The sequence below is a fragment of the Schistocerca serialis genome, chromosome 1 (assembly GCF_023864345.2).
Source record: "Schistocerca serialis cubense isolate TAMUIC-IGC-003099 chromosome 1, iqSchSeri2.2, whole genome shotgun sequence".
NCBI lineage: Eukaryota > Metazoa > Arthropoda > Insecta > Orthoptera > Acrididae > Schistocerca > Schistocerca serialis.
In genome coordinates this window covers 1206729132-1206745999 of record NC_064638.1, presented here as the reverse complement: position 1 = coordinate 1206745999, position 16868 = coordinate 1206729132, and positions in this window count along the sequence as shown.

The following is a 16868-nucleotide window of genomic DNA, read 5'->3' as shown; positions in this document are numbered from 1 at the left end:
GAATCAAACAGAGATCACTCAAAAAAGCAGATTTGAGCTTGTGGAAAGCAGCGTCACATTCCGAAGACCAAACAAAAGGAACGTTCTTACGCCGATGGCATTTGGTATAAACCGAATGTAATACGAAATGTTGCCCAACACAGACCGAAGTTCTTTCAAGTTCCTGGGTGCTGGCAAGTCTCCAATCTCACTGAGATGTGACGGCGAGGGGTGGATACCCTGTCTATTAATCATATGTCCTAAATACTGAATCTCAGTTTGAAAAAAACTTAACACTTGTCTCTGTTACACTTTAGTCCTGCCTGCAAAAGCACAGTAAACAAGGCAAGCGAATTCGGCAAATATTCGTCAGGCGTGCGACCTGATACAACTATATCGTCCAGATAATTGGCACAACCAGGGACAGTGTCACACAACTGCTGCAAATAAGACTGAAAAATAGCAGCCGAAGCGCAACCGAACTGAAGGCGGCGAAACTTGAACAAGCCAAGGTGGGTGTTGATCACAAAATAGCGCTCCGACTGTTCGTCGAGCGGAATCTGAAAGTAGGCGTTCCGCAAGTCAATCGTGGAAACGAATTTTCCCGCACCAAGCTTATCGAAAATGTCTTCAGGGAAACGTAGCTACCACTGTCTGGCGATTTACTGTTGACTTAAAGTCAGCACAAATACGGAGACGACCGTTTGGTTTTTTCACACACATGATAGGCGAAGCCCATTGCGAAGCAGAAACGGGTTCAATGACACCACTGTCTTGCAAATGCGTAAGTCCACCGGCTACGGCGTCGCACAGTGCGTGCGGTACCGGGCGTGCGCGCTGGGAAATAGGCATGGAATTGTCTTTAACTACAACATGCGCTGCAAAGTCTGTGGCACAACCACGGCCATCAGAAAAGTGTTCAGCAAAATCCTCCCATAGTGCGGCAACACTGTCTGTATGGTCACTAGCGTTGATGCAAAGTACATTCTCCTGATTTGCGAGGCCAAAGAGTTCAAATGCGTCAATGCCAAAAACGATCGTAGCATCACTAGAGCGTAGCACATGGAAAGACACTGTACGCGTCGATGCACCATACGTGCCTTGCAAACTAAACACGCCGAGCACTGACATCTCCTGTCCAGTAAATGCAGTCAGCGTGGAATGCGAACGATGAAGCGGGGACGAACCAAGCAAGTCATATGTAGATTTGTTCAGTAAAGAAACTGACGCACCAGAACGTCCACAAATATCCAAAGTAACAAAAAGTTTCCTGCATCGCGTTGAATGCGAGAGGAAGGGTCTGGCAAAACTAGATTCACACGACGAGATGTCGTAGCACGTGATGCAGAAGGCTTCGAACAAATGGCATTAACGTCCATAAAAAAAGGCACTCCGTCTTCAGGCCACGAGTGGCCTACCGGGACCATCCGACCGCCGCGTCATCCTCCGAGGAGGATGCGGATAGGAGGGGCTTGGGGTCAGCCCACCGCTCTCCCGGTCGTTATGATGGTATTCTTGACCGAAGCCGCTACATTTCGGTCGAGCAGCTCCTCAATTGGCATCACGAGGCTAAGTGCACCCCGAAAAATGGCAACAGCGCATGGCAGCTGGATGGTCACCCATCCAAGTGCCGGCCACGCCCAACAGCGCTTAACTTCGGTGATCACACGGGAATCGGTGTATGCACTGCGGTAAGGCCGTTGCCCGATTAACGTCAATAGGATGATGTAAATCATGATTACGGTGATTTCCGTGGTGGTGGCGCCCACGCGAGTCACGCGATAGGGAGACAAGTAAGGAATAAGAGTTTCTCTTACTGCACACAGCTTGCACATGTCCTTTCTTATTACAAAAGTAACACTGTGCTTGACGGGATGGGCAACTGTGCCGTGGGTGGGCACGAAAGCAGTTCGGACAGAATTTCAGTTTCTTAGAGGGTGCCCGGTTTGAACCATGTTTACGTGCGCGCGAGCGGCGCGGCGTGGCTGGCTGAGAGGGCACGCGTGCCGCGCTAACAGTACACACACCCGGGGTCACGTCGAACGGGGAAGTAGCCATGTCCAATGTGTCTTGTCTGTCTAGCAAGTCCACTACTTCCTGCAAAGACGGGTTGTTAAATCGGAGGATTTGCTCGCGGATGCGGTGATCCGCCACATTCTGCGCAACAGCGTCTCTAATCATTATATCCGCATATGAGCGTCCACATAAGCAATTAAAATCACAATCAGAAGTTAGTCCCTGAAGGTCCGCTAACCAAGATTTATTAGACTGACAAGGGGAAGCCGCCAATTGCGAGATTCAGATTCGATTCATACTGCTCATAATAAAACCTCATGGCCAGAGGTGTAACGTGGCAAAGCACCAAGATGCACTTCTCAGCCGTTGTCGAGAAAATCGACAGTTAAAAGAAACCGTTGCGGTGAAATACTCTCTACGATTAATAATTTTCTACAGCGTCGTGGCGCAGCGGTAAACGGTCTGGTTCGTAATCCGAAGGTCACCGGATCGAATCTCGCGCTATGCAACTTTTTTTTTAGTATTTGTTTTTTATAATTGAAATATATATATATATATATATATATATATATATATATATATATATATATATATATATCCCGGCAATCAGTTGCAACAATTATGCATATAATAAGTTGTTGAAAGTCGTTTGTCGTGGAAAAACTGGCGACTTCGAACATCATTATGTTTTCCGCAAACAAAGTTGTATTTCACAAATGTTATTAATTGCCTTCATAATGTTAACTACGCATAGTTAACGGAAGACGTAGAAACGATATTCCGAAACGAGTACGTATAGCGTAAGTCAAACGTTCGAATTAGAATAGAGACCCCACGAACACAAATTTGCTGTGGCAGGTATGAAATATAAACTCCGTTACTCGCTCGTTACACTTGAAGGACAGATGTTGAATGGGCTGAAACGAGCCGCCGCATAACAGCGTAGTTGCCTGCTAACTTCGAAAGAAGGTAGGTGCGGTCCCTAGCGCAACTTATAACATTGTCGAAAATCATTGCGGACGGGAGAGCTTTGGTACACCCTGTTAAAAAAAACGGAAAAATGGAGGCGGTACAATTGGAGAGCGATCCGCCTTCACCAATATGCATAAGAAATTCATTAATACTTTATATATTTGAATTACAAAAAACTAACAATAAAAAAAATTGCATGGCGCGAAATTCGATTCGGCGACCTTCGGAATACGAACGCAGCACTTACCGCTGCGCCACGACGCTGTAGAAAATTACTGATCGTCGAGAGTATTTCACCGCAACGGTTTCTTTTAACTGTCGATTTTCTCGACAACGGCTGAGAAGTGCATCTTGGTGCTTTGCCACATTACACCTCTGACCATGAGCTTTTATTATGCGCAGTATGAATCGAATCTGAATTTCACAATTGGCGGCCTCCCCTTGTGAGTAGGGCCACACCGGAGACGAAAGAATTTGTAACGTGCAGCTACCACATTTACTCTGTCACGGAAGTGGGTGTTCAAAGCATCAATCACTTCGTCGTACGTTTTAGTTTCTAGGCGGGTGGTGGGAAACAATTTCACGAGCACACGGTATATCACAACACCCGGGTTGGCAATGAAAATGGCAAGCCGCTCTGTACCTGGTACGTTGTAAGCTGCCTCGAGCTGGGCGATGTATTCTGGCCAGCGTTCAACGTCAGGATTGAAGGCACGAAATGGCGGCGCCGTCGGCGACGGCGTCGGTACAGGCTGTGGCGTCGGAGGCGCCGAAGTAGCTGCGGTTTGTAGTGTGACCAGTCCGTTTATGACAGCAAGCAGCTGCGTCATTTGCTGAGCCAGAAAACGTACAAGATCGAACAGCGAAGCCTGTTCCAGTGGCGAAGCCATGGTTTACACACATGAAAGTCTTATAGCAACTGGGGGAAACAGTCATACACCCACACGGTCACAAACAAACGCTAAAGCAGTACCGAGCAAAAAAAAAAAAAGGAAATGATAGGAGATGAAATATCCCATCCTCATCGCCAAAATTTTGTATCCCACCTGGGAGGCGGCGCGTGGACAGGAACGGGAAGAAGGTAATACAAGTCGGTACTGCAAGAACGTGGTCTACTGGTGCAAAAACAAGGTGATAAACGATTACTTAAGTTCGTACGTAGTTGCGATGCTGAAGCAGGGGCGGAGCTCGTAGACCTCGACATCACCGGCTAGAGGGCGCAATCGTCTGTGTATCTCGTAGTGCCAACTTGAGAAACATTTTCCGTGGCATCGTTGCTATCGATACCACATAAGGATGATAACTGAAGTTCCCCCATCTGTAAATCGCACATTCTTAATGCAGTTCCCTAGTTCTACTCTATTTTTGCCCCATAGTATTCTCTGAAAGTATGTGCTGCTTTCAGTTGGTTGCTTGTTGTTCACGATTGTTCGTAACGGATTATTAGTCTTAAGGACTTTATTAGCCTTATGGACCTTGACTTACGTAATTGAGTGAGTTTACAGTTCATCATTTTTGCTGCTTTTTCACACAGTTGTTAAAAATAAACTGGGAAATATTTACTTGCTTACGCAAGTAGTCAAACCTGCACCTTTGAATCTATTTAACTTGCCAAGTGTTCACCCAGCAGGTGGCGTACAAATTTAATCTGCTTTTGGCTACTTCACAACCGATCTTAGAATCTATCTTTTCTCTCTAAAATTTGAGGTTATGTGATATTGCAGTATGATCTCTTCCTGGCCCTTGTCAAACTGACCATCCTGTCATAGGAAGAATGGTAGTTGGCTTTTCCTATAATCTTCTACCTTTTCCTCTAGGTCGAAACAAGTTTATTAAGTGTCTTATTACGCCTGTTTCTGCTTTCCGTACATTCTCTATCACTCTATCGAAGACCTCGTGCCAAACGAAATGAAATTGTGTGGGGGACAGTTCGCTGCTAAGCTCCAAATGCATATCGTAAGCGTCTCTGCTCAACAACTCCTTATGTTTGTAGGATAAATTAATCAGCACTCTGGCCCAATTTAACACAATCTCCTTTTTAATTGTACGTTTAATAGCAGTGTTAAATAACCTAGGTTGTTAGATGTCACGTGGCACAGAGTTATTGTTGAAAGTTTTGGCGCTCTGCGAAAGTGTGGCCGCCGGCGGTTCTGAACAAATACGCCTCTCCCCCTCAAGGTCATTCCAAGTCGGGCGGACATTAGCAGCACTACGACACGAGAGTCAGGAGACTTCATAGCCGCACTTCATGATTTCCTTGCCCTTTCCTGTGTAGGTTGTTCAAACAGTGTAATTACGTTACTTTTTCGTCTTGCGAATTTTAATTTAATTATTGTAAGATGGGTGTTAGTCATTGCTACTATGTATAGTGAGTTGGGCTTTTGTGACGCCTTCTAGTGTCGTTCAGGCTCATTCGATGTTTTTCTTATAATACATTCGTTTAAATAATGTCCATGGAAAATTCAGATACTTTGCGATCTTGGTTTTTGCATTTTTTAGCAGATATTTCTTTCTTGATTACTTCCACATGGTGCTAATCTGCGTTTGATACATTTCATTGCTTTAAGTCCACTCCCTGTGTTTCCTCTTTCATATTAATCGTTCCAGGGATATTCTTTAACTTTTTCAATCAGCTGCAGAATTAATTTTCATAATTAACTTTTTCCTCTTTGTGACTGCTTGCACGTGGCTTTAGACAATTCATGATGCTGAATGGGTTCAGTACGTTGTTCTCTGATTAATTAAACTGAATCAAACAGTATCTAAATTGCTTTTCGTTCTTTGTCGTGGATTATTTCAAAATATCTGACAAGTTTCCTTCATTAGATAAGTGGAGCAGAACAGTCTGCAGCATGTTACGTGGCAGATGGATAGTGCTTTATTGTGTTCACTTCCAGTTATTAGTTTTGTTACTATTGCACTGCCGGCTAGTCACTGGCCGATTGCGATGGAGCCTGATGCTTTTCTCGTGGTGTTCCTGTCGTGCACCCAATCACGTTGGGAAGTACGTCTGATGTCAGTCGATCGGTTCACCTGAAGTACCTAATCGTTCACCCCGCACGTTACCCTAAGACACTCAGCATGCTTAGACCTCTCATTTCTCCACAAATTCGTCAAACGTTTGAATCACCCATCGACTCTTTTGTATTTCAAGATCTCCTGTCCCACACAAAGTGTTCATTCAAACAGGGTAATGTGTGTGAAGCTTCCTTCTGTAGTAACTATAAAGTGCCCGAATTACAAACGTATTAGCAAGACTAATGTGTGTGGATCAATAGCATAAACAAGTAATTAATTTCATTCCCATTCTTTTACTGAGTAATGAATGAATTACACTTATCCATTACGGCTGTTCAAGAACGCGTGACTGTTTATTCAATACAAATACGGGAAACTACAACGATATACTTTTTTTGAAGTGGTTATCATTATCATCATCATCATCATCATTTAAGACTGGTTATGCCTTTCAGCGTTCAGTCTGGAGCATAGTCCCCCTTATAAAATTCCTCCATGATCCCCTATTCAGTGCTAACATTGGTGCCTCTTCTGGTGTTAAGTCTATTACTTCAAAATCATTCTTAACCGAATCCAGGTACCTTCTCCTTGGTCTGCCCCGACTCCTCCTAGCCTCTACTGCTGAACCCCTGAGTCTCTTGGGTAACCTTGTTTCTCCCATGCGTGTAACATGACCCCACCATCTAAGCCTGTTCGTCCTGACTGCTACATCTATAGAGTTCATTCCCAGTTTTTCTTTGATTTCCTCATTGTGGATACCCTCCTGCCATTGTTCCCATCTACTAGCTACTTTCATATCCGTAACCTCAACCTTGTTCATAAGGTAACCTGAATCCACCCAGCTTTCGCTCCCATACAACAAAGTTGGTCGAAAGATTGAACGGTGCACAGATAACTTAGTCTTGGTACTGACTTCCTTCTTGCAGAAGAGAGTAGATCGTAGCTGGGCGCTCACTGCATTAGCTTTGCTACACCTCGCTTCCAGTTCTTTCACTATGTTGCCATCCTGTGAGAATATGCATCCTAAGTACCTGAAACCGTCCACCTGTTCTAACTTTGTTCCTCCTATTTGGCACTCAATCCGTTTATATCTCTTTCCCACTGACATTATTTTCGTTTTGCAGATGCTAATCTTCATACCATAGTCCTTACATTTCTGATCTAGCTCTGAAATATTACTTTGCAGACTTTCAATCGAATCTGCCATCACAACTAAGTCATCCGCATATGCAAGACTGCTTATTTTGTGTTCACATATCTTAATCTCACCCAGTCAGTGTATTGTTTTCAACATATGATCCATAAACAATATGAACAACAGTGGAGACAGGTTGCAGCCTTGTCTTACCCCTGAAACTACTCTCAACCATGAACTCAATTTACCGTCAACTCTAACTGCTGCCTGACTATCCATGTAAAGACCTTTAATTGCTTGCAAAAGTTTGCCTCCTATTCCATAATCCCGTAGAACAGACAGTAACTTCCTCCTAGGAGACCGGTCATATGCCTTTTCTAGATCTATAAAGCATAGATACAATTCCCTGTTCCACTCATAACACTTCTCCATTATTTGCTGTAAACTAAAGATCTGGTCCTGACAACCTCTAAGAGGCCTAAACCCACACTGATTTTCATCCAATTGGTTCTCAACTAATACTCCCACCTTCCTTTCAACAATACCTGAGAAGATTTTACCCACAACGCTGATTAAAGAGATACCTCTGTAGTTGTTACAATCTTTTCTGTTTCCATGTTTAAAGACTGGTGTGATTACTGCTTTTGTCCAGCCTGATGGAACCTGTCCCGACTCCCAGGCCAATTCAATTATCCTGTGTAGCCATTTAAGACCTGACATTCCACTGTATTTGATGAGTTCCGACTTAATTTCATCCACCCAAGCTGCTTTATTGCACTGCAATCTATTGACCATTTTCTCCACTTCCTCAAATGTGATCCTATTTCCATCATCATTCCTATCCCATTGTACCTCTAAATCTGAAACATTACTGATCGTATTTCCACCTACATTGAGAAACTCTTCAAAATATTCCCTCTATCTGCCCAAGGAATCCACAGGATTCACCAGCAGTTTTCCTGACCTGTCCAAAATACTTGTCATTTCCTTCTTACCTCCCTTTCGAAGACTGCTAATTACACTCCAGAATGGTTTTCCAGCAGCTTGACCCAAAGTCTCCAACCTGTTTCCAAAGTCTTCCCAAGATTTCTTCTTGGATGCTGCAATTATCTGTTTAGCTTTGTTTCTTTCTTCAACATAACTTTCTCTGTCTACCTGAGTTCTAGTATGTAGCCATTTTTGATACGCATTCTTTTTCCTTTTACAGGCTGCCTTGACTGTGTCATTCCACCAAGCTGTTTGCTTCATCCTACCTTTACACACTACTGTTCCAAGGCATTCTTTAGCCACTCCTAGTACTGTGTCCCTGTACCTTGTCCATTCCTTTTCCAATGACTGTAATTGACCACATTCAACTAACTGGTACCTTTCTTGTGCCTGATTTCTTTATCCTGAAGTTTCTCCACTGTTATCCTCCTACATATGGACCTGACCTCCTGCACTTTCGGCCTCACAATCCCAATTTCACTGCAGATTAAATAATGATCAGTGTCATCAAAGAATCCCCTGAATACACGTGTGTCCCTCACAGCCTTCCTGAATTCCTGATCTATTATTATATAGTCAATGACAGATCTGGTTCCCCTGCCTTCCCAAGTATACCGGTGAATGTTCTCATGTTTAAAAAAGGAGTTTGTGATTACTAAGCCCATACTGGCACAGAAATCCAAGAGTTGTTTCCCGTTTCTGTTAGCCTCCATATCCTCTCCAAATTTACCCATAACATTTTCATATCCTCCTGTTCGATTTCCAATCCTGGCATTAAAATCACCCATAAGCAGAACACTGTCCTTGACCTTTACTCTAACAACTACATCACTAAGTGCCTCATAAAAACTACACTCCTGGAAATTGAAATAAGAACACCGTGAATTCATTGTCCCAGGAAGGGGAAACTTTATTGACACATTCCTGGGGTCAGATACATCACATGATCACACTGACAGAACCACAGGCACATAGACACAGGCAACAGAGCATGCGCAATGTCGGCACTAGTACAGTGTATATCCACCTTTCGCAGCAATGCAGGCTGCTATTCTCCCATGGAGACGATCGTAGAGATGCTGGATGTAGTCCTGTGGAACGGCTTGCCATGCCATTTCCACCTGGCGCCTCAGTTGGACCAGCGTTCGTGCTGGACGTGCAGACCGCGTGAGACGACGCTTCATCCAGTCCCAAACATGCTCAATGGGGGACAGATCCGGAGATCTTGCTGGCCAGGGTAGTTGACTTACACCTTCTAGAGCACGTTGGGTGGCACGGGATACATGCGGACGTGCACTGTCCTGTTGGAACAGCAAGTTCCCTTGCCGGTCTAGGAATGGTAGAACGATGGGTTCGATGACGGTTTGGATGTACCGTGCACTATTCAGTGTCCCCTCGACGATCACCAGTGGTGTACGGCTAGTGTAGGAGATCGCTCCCCACACCATGATGCCGGGTGTTGGCCCAGTGTGCCTCGGTCGTATGCAGTCCTGATTGTGGCGCTCACCTCCACGGCGCCAAACACGCATACGACCATCATTGGCACCAAGGCAGAAGCGACTCTCATCGCTGAAGACGACACGTCTCCATTCGTCCCTCCATTCACGCCTGTCGCGACACCACTGGAGGCGGGCTGCACGATGTTGGGGCGTGAGCGGAAGAGGGCCTAACGGTGTGCGGGACCGTAGCCCAGCTTCATGGAGACAGTTGCGAATGGTCCTCGCCGATACCCCAGGAGCAACAGTGTCCCTAATTTGCTGGGAAGTGGCGGTGCGGTCCCCTACGGCACTGCGTAGGATCCTACGGTCTTGGCGTGCATCCGTGCGTCGCTGCGGTCCGGTCCCAGGTCGACGGGCACGTACACCTTCCGCCGACCACTGGCGACAACATCGATGTACTGTGGAGACCTCACGCCCCACGTGTTGAGCAATTCGGCGGTACGTCCACCCGGCCTCCCGCATGCCCACTATACGCCCTTGCTCAAAGTCCGTCAACTGCACATACGGTTCACGTCCACGCTGTCGCGGCATGCTACCAGTGTTAAAGACTGCGATGGAGCTCCGTATGCCACGGCAAACTGGCTGACACTGACGGCGGCGGTGCACAAATGCTGCGCAGCTAGCGCCATTCGACGGCCAACACCGCGGTTCCTGGTGTGTCCGCTGTGAGGTGCGTGTGATCATTGCTTGTACAGCCCTCTCGCAGTGTCCGGAGCAAGTATGGTGGGTCTGACACACCGGTGTCAATGTGTTCTTTTTTCCATTTCCAGGAGTGTATCTATCTTATCTTGATCTGCCCCTTCCCAATGTGAATATACTGACACAATCCTAATTCTCTTGCTAGACACTGTCAAATCTATCCACATCAGGCGTTCGTTTACATACCTTATTGCAACTACGCTGGGTTCCATTTCTTTCCTGATGTAAAGCCCTACACCCCATTATGCTATTCCTGCTTTGACTCCTGACAGGTAGACCTTATATTCTCCCACTTCCTCTTCTTTCTCACCCCTTACCCGAATGTCACCAGCAGCTAAAACGTCCAGCCCCATCTTACTTGCGGCCTCTGCCAGCTCTACCTTCTTCCCAGAGTAGCCCCCATTGATATTAATAGCTCCCCATCTCATTACCATTTGTTTGCCAGGTCGTATCTTAGGAGTCCCTGGTTTGTCAGTTAGAGGTGGGACTCCGTCACCTCCAAAGGTTCGAGGCATTTTGCTCTGATTGTTGCCAGTGTGGTGTCACCGCCAGACACCTCACTTGCTAGGTGGTAGCCTTTAAATCGGCCGCGGTCCATTAGTATACGTCGGAACCTCGTGTCGCCACTGTCAGTGATCGCAGACCGAGCGTCACCACACGGCAGGTCTAGAGAGACGTACTAGCACTCGCCCCAGTTGTACAGACGACTTTGCCAGAAGGGGATCACTGACAAATACGCTCTCATTTGCCGAGACGATAGTTAGCATAGCCTTCAGCTAAGTCAATTGCTACGACCTAGCAAGGCGCCATCACCAAGTTATATTGAGATGATAATACTGTATCAACAAGACCAATGTTCACCAATTATGGATTGAAGTTAAGTATTCCAGAAGCTAGGTACTTTTCTTTATAGCCTTCATTACGTATCCTGTTTCAGACCTTACGCCAGCCTGCGTGAGTTTAAGCGCGTGCCTTTCGGCTTCCTCTCATTGTGTCTAGGCTGTCTTGCCTAGACACAACAGCCAGCATCATATTTAAAGTACTAGGGAAGCAGGTTGCTAGCCTTACTTGCCCCGAGTCCCATTGAGTTTTACCCCTAACGGTTGAGGGACTAACCGGTGGATTTGGTAGTCTTTGCCGTATGAGCACAAAGGTGACCACGACTCAGAATATGTCCGAGATGCCCAGCCTTATTCCAAAGTAACTGGTATCCCGATTGTTGGGACCACTTACTTGGCCACTCATACGTTGCCCGTGATTCATGAACTAGGACATGACTGCAGGAACCCACACCTTGAACCACTGAAGTGGTTATTTATTACATAAATAGGTTCATCTTCAGATGGTGCACAGGAAGTTAAATAACTGTTGCAAAGTGCAGTGCTGGCTACTGACTCTGTGGCAAGAAGATGGAACATGCTACAATGCATCGACATGAGTATTATTTATATGGAGATTTGGATCCATATTGAACTCTGTTCATCCCAAGAGAAGCCGATGGTGGTTATTAACAACAATGCGGCGCCAGGACTATCACAGTAAATACTGAATTCACTTCTGGATCCAAATCGCCGTACAAACAATACTCATGGCGATGCATTAGAGCGTGGTGTCGATTGCTAAAAGGAAATCGGAAATTCTGGTTCTCTCTGCTGAGGCAGACAACAATAGGAAAAAAAGATAGTTGTCATAATGGGCAATAACATTAATGAGGAGAGGGAAGGAGATATGAATCTTAAAATTTCTTCGAAGAGAAATTCTTTTTGAGGATCAGTAGTTTCGAATTTGTTTGAGGTTGAACAAGTGAAATCACCCATTTGTTCTGGACTTGGAGAAAATCAATTACATCTTACGAGAAGTTATCGAATATTAGAAGAATCTTTGCAACCTTGTTTTTAGTACGTAAACACAATGAGACATAATGTGCATGCCTCTCATGTGTGTAATGAGTACACAGATTTATTATTTGCTATTTCGCTTTTGTTGTAATGGTCTTTATTACCGATGAAACACAGAAATGGCTTCTGCTCATGCTGTTGAATTAAACACACCAGCTTTTCACTTCCGTTCAACGTAACTTGCAGAATAACGGTAGAGACCCAAATAAGATAGTCCTCACGACCTCTTGTTGTGTGGTAAACGTCTATTTAGCCTCGTCTTGCCTTCCCTCCGCATCTATATTGCTTCTGCATCTACATCTAAATCATGCTCTGCAAAGCACAGTAGCGGAAGGTACTTCTCATTGTATCACATACTACTGCTTTTTCCCGTTACATTAGCGTGTGGAGTACAGGAAGAATGACTACCTACACTGATCAGTGAGAACATTATCACCACCGACCTACTATCGATGTAAACCCGTCCAGGCGGGGAGGAATGAATGGTGGTGATACACAGGCTTTGTGCATGTAGGCTCAATGTGATCAATGAGTGTGCTGTCCGTGTGCAGAATGGCGAAGGCGGGCGATCTGAGACTCACCGAGGGCAGATCGTCTTGTGATCATGGAGTGATGGGTTGAGTGTCTTTAACATATAGCTAAACCTTCTTGACACGACGTCCAGATGTCGTGGCGTTGGACAGTCACCTCTAATTACGCATGTCAGAGGTCGTAGACTTGGCATACTGGAAAAATAGGACAGGCGAGCAACTGTGGCGGAACTAACATTAAATCTCTGAAGACACATTGCACACAACATCCTGACGATAGGCCTCCACAGCGGACGAGCCACGAATGTGCCAATGTTGACACCACGGCATCGGTAACTACGACGGAAATGGGCACGTGACCATCGGGACTGGACGTTGGCGCAGTGATCATCATGCCATTGGGAGGGAGCGGATCCATCGACCTCCAGGGGAACAGCTCCTTGACACGTGTACTATGGGACGGAGACAAGCTGGCGGCGGCTCCCCTATGCTCTGAGGAATATTGAGTGGGCATCCAAGAAACCAGTGGAGCTCGTGCATGTCTCCATGACAGCCAAGGATTCTCGTACACTGGTTGCAGACCACTCACGCCCCTCCATGACCATCACGTTTCCCGATGGTAGTTGCGTTTTTCAGCAAGATGATGAGCTATGTCACGAGGCCAGGAACGTGATGGACTGGTTCGTAGAACATAGTGGCGAGTTCCAATCGATGTGTTGGCCCCCAGCTCGCCAATCTGAACCCGATCGAACACATCCGCGATGTGACTGAACTTGGCGTCAGAGCTCATCGACCCCCAGCCCGGAATTTACGGGATTTAGGTGTCTTGTGTATGCAGATGTGGTATCAACTCCCACCAGGAACTGCCAAGACCTCATTGTTTCCATGTCACGACGCGTCACCGCCCTTATCCATGCCAAGGGTGGATATGATTTTAATCAACACGGTTTGGACTGTCAGCGATCTTTATTGTGATGGTTACTTATGAAGAAACAGTTGCGACTGAAAAATATCATTTATTTAAAATGACCGATTTCGGCACATAAAGTAGGTAATTTTCAGACTAATTGCATCATTTGTTGGCGCTGGTGATGTGCTGAAAAGCTGCGCTTTGGCAAGATGATAAATGTTGGCAGTTACGATGTATTTTGATCACAAAGGTAATTTCTTGATGTATTACGTTTTTATATATAGAATTTCACGTTCTAGCTCACTAATGTACAGTATTCACTTCAGTACCTTTTAGTAAATGGATACTGCAATTGCTAGCATGTATTATAGTTTATCTCTGACATAACATTGTCTTTGACTCTATCCTTGACTGTTTAGCGTAGTTACATCCATTAGTGTGTTACTAGCTGTGGGTGGGGATTTGCTTCTTGACGAAAGTTGTCGTATACAGTTATTATTGTGAGAAATTTTTTATTATAACGCTGGGCTTAAAATAGTAAATTACTTTTGTTCAAGTTATGGTATAACTGCCCTGCCGTTTATGCTGGTAAGTGAAATACTATTCAACATCATATTTACTGCAAACTGAGTAATCTCCAGTAGTTTGATTTGTTCGTTTTAGGCGAAGCTTGGTAATGGTCACTGACTAAAACTAGTAGCGAATTGTCCAAAATAAATGCCAGATGAAGGTTTCACCATGACTTTTGGCTGGTTTGTGGGAGTTAAAGGGACCAGACTACAAAGGCCATCGGTCCCCACCATGACTTTTGACAAACTGAAAATGGCCTAGTGTTTGTGCCGAAACCGGCCATTTTAAATAAATGATATTTTGCGATCGTGACTCATTCTACATCTACATCTACATGATTACTCTGCAATTTACACTTAAGTGCCTAGCAGAAGGTTCATCGAACCGTTTTCATACTACTTCTCCACCATTCCATTCTCGAATGGCGCGTGGGAAAAAGGAACACCTAAATCTTCCCGTACGAGCTCTGATATCTCTTACTTTATTATGATGATCATTTCTCCCTACGTAGGTGGGTGTCAACAAAATATTTACGCATTAGGAAGAGAAAGCTGGTGATTGAAATTTCGTAAATAGATGTCGCCGCACAGAAACCCGGTTGGCAGGAGAGCTTCTGTAAAGTTTGGAAGGTAGGAGACGAGGTACTGGCAGAAGTAAAGCTGTGAGAACGGGGCGTCGGTCGTGCTTGGGTAGCTCAGTTGGTAGAGCACTTGTCCGCGAAAAGCAAAGGTTCCCAGTTCGAGTCTCGGTCCGGCACTCAGTTTTAATCTGCCACGAAGTTTCATATCAGCGCACACTTCGCTGCAGAGTGAAAATCTCATTCTGGAAACATCCCCCAGGCTGTGGCTAAGCTATGTCTCCGCAATATCCTTTCTTTCAGGAGTGCTAGTCTTGTATGTTCGCAGGAGGTAGGAGACGAGGTACTGGCAGAAGTAAAGCTGTGAGAACGGGGCGTCAGTCGTGTTTGGGTAGCTCAGCTGGTAGAGCACTTGGCCGCGAAAGGCAAGGTCCCGAGTTCGAGTCTCGTTCCGGCACACAGCTTTAATCTGCCAGGAAGTTTCAGACTACATATTGGTCAGAAAGTTCTCATTAAAGTCCATTGATTGTCACATAAGAAGAAACATTTGAGTCACAAATTCTATCTGACTTAAAATGGACCTTACAGGATCCGACGTATACCGCAAGGTAACTGCGTTGAAGTTGAAACTCTGCATACTAAGGAAAGTAAAGGATTACCCCACATTTCTCGTATAAAACCGTTTATTGAGAAATAGTTTGCTTTCTGACATAGTCTTTGCCATTAAATTTTTCACTTCAAGTTACTATTACGCTTTGTCACATTTCGCATGCAGGGATGTTTTCAAGTGAATTATCTAATCAAGATCCTATGGAACACAATGATTTTACGAGTTCACTTTTATAGGGAACAGACGACACAGTCTCATTGTGTGTACATTTTTGATTGTTAGTTGCACGATTACCTCACGACTATAATGCTCACATTCTTGGAATATATACTGCTAATGAGGTGTTACTGCAACATTTTAGTTTACTTGAATAGAAAAACTTTTTAAATATAGTATTTTCTGAGAGGTGACAGAGGACACAGTGTTTGGTTTGTTTTACAGCTGCACGATTATACTGCGACGCTACTAACGAGTGACACAATTATTATTGCTCTTATGCTGAATTTGTTTTATGTCTGCACAGTTTTTCTACGTTCTTCTGAAAAGTAAAAGACGTTTTCGTAATGACTTTTGTGGCAATGCTACAATGAGACAGTTATTATTGTAACACAACAATACGTTACAGTATAGCACTTTCTATGTCACGGCAGTGACCATAATAACTACGATATTTAAATGCATAGCTCTTTGCTATTGTATATGACAAGGTAAATACATTGATTTTTGGATAACTTTGCTTATGGACGACGATAACTACGACACTTGACACATTTTTACCGCTAAGCAATGACATAAATTTTCTTACAGCAAGAAGTATAGTTTAGCCCTACAGAGCATGCATTGGAGTGATTAATTTTTGTACTTTGAACATTTCTGGAAATGTTTTTGAATTACAGTGATACAGAGAAGGTTTTCGGCGATACATCTCATTCCGGAGTTTTAATCTGTTACATCTGAGGTATAACTACATTATTCCTCATGGGGGTGCACCTACTTTGTGTACCACACGAATAGGGAGTTTATACAAGGGCGATGTACTTGAGGACAATATTATGGAAATGGAAGAGGATGTAGATGAAGATGAAATGGGAGATAAGATACTGCGTGAAGAGTTTGACAGAGCACTGAAAGACCTGAGTCGAAACAAGGCCCCGAGAGTAGACAACAATCCATTAGAACTACTGATGGCCTTGGGAGAGCCAGTCATGACAAAACTCTACCATCTGGTGGGCAAGATGTATGAGACAGGCGAAATACCCACAGACTTCAAGAAGAATATAATAATTCCAATCCCAAAGAAAGCAGGTGTTGACAGATGTGAAAATTACCGAACTATCAGTTTAATAAGTCACAGCTGCAAAATACTAACGCGAATTCTTTACAGACGAATGGAAAAACTGGTAGAAGCGGACCTCGGGGAAGATCAGTTTGGATTCCGTAGAAATGTTGGAACACGTGAGGCAATACT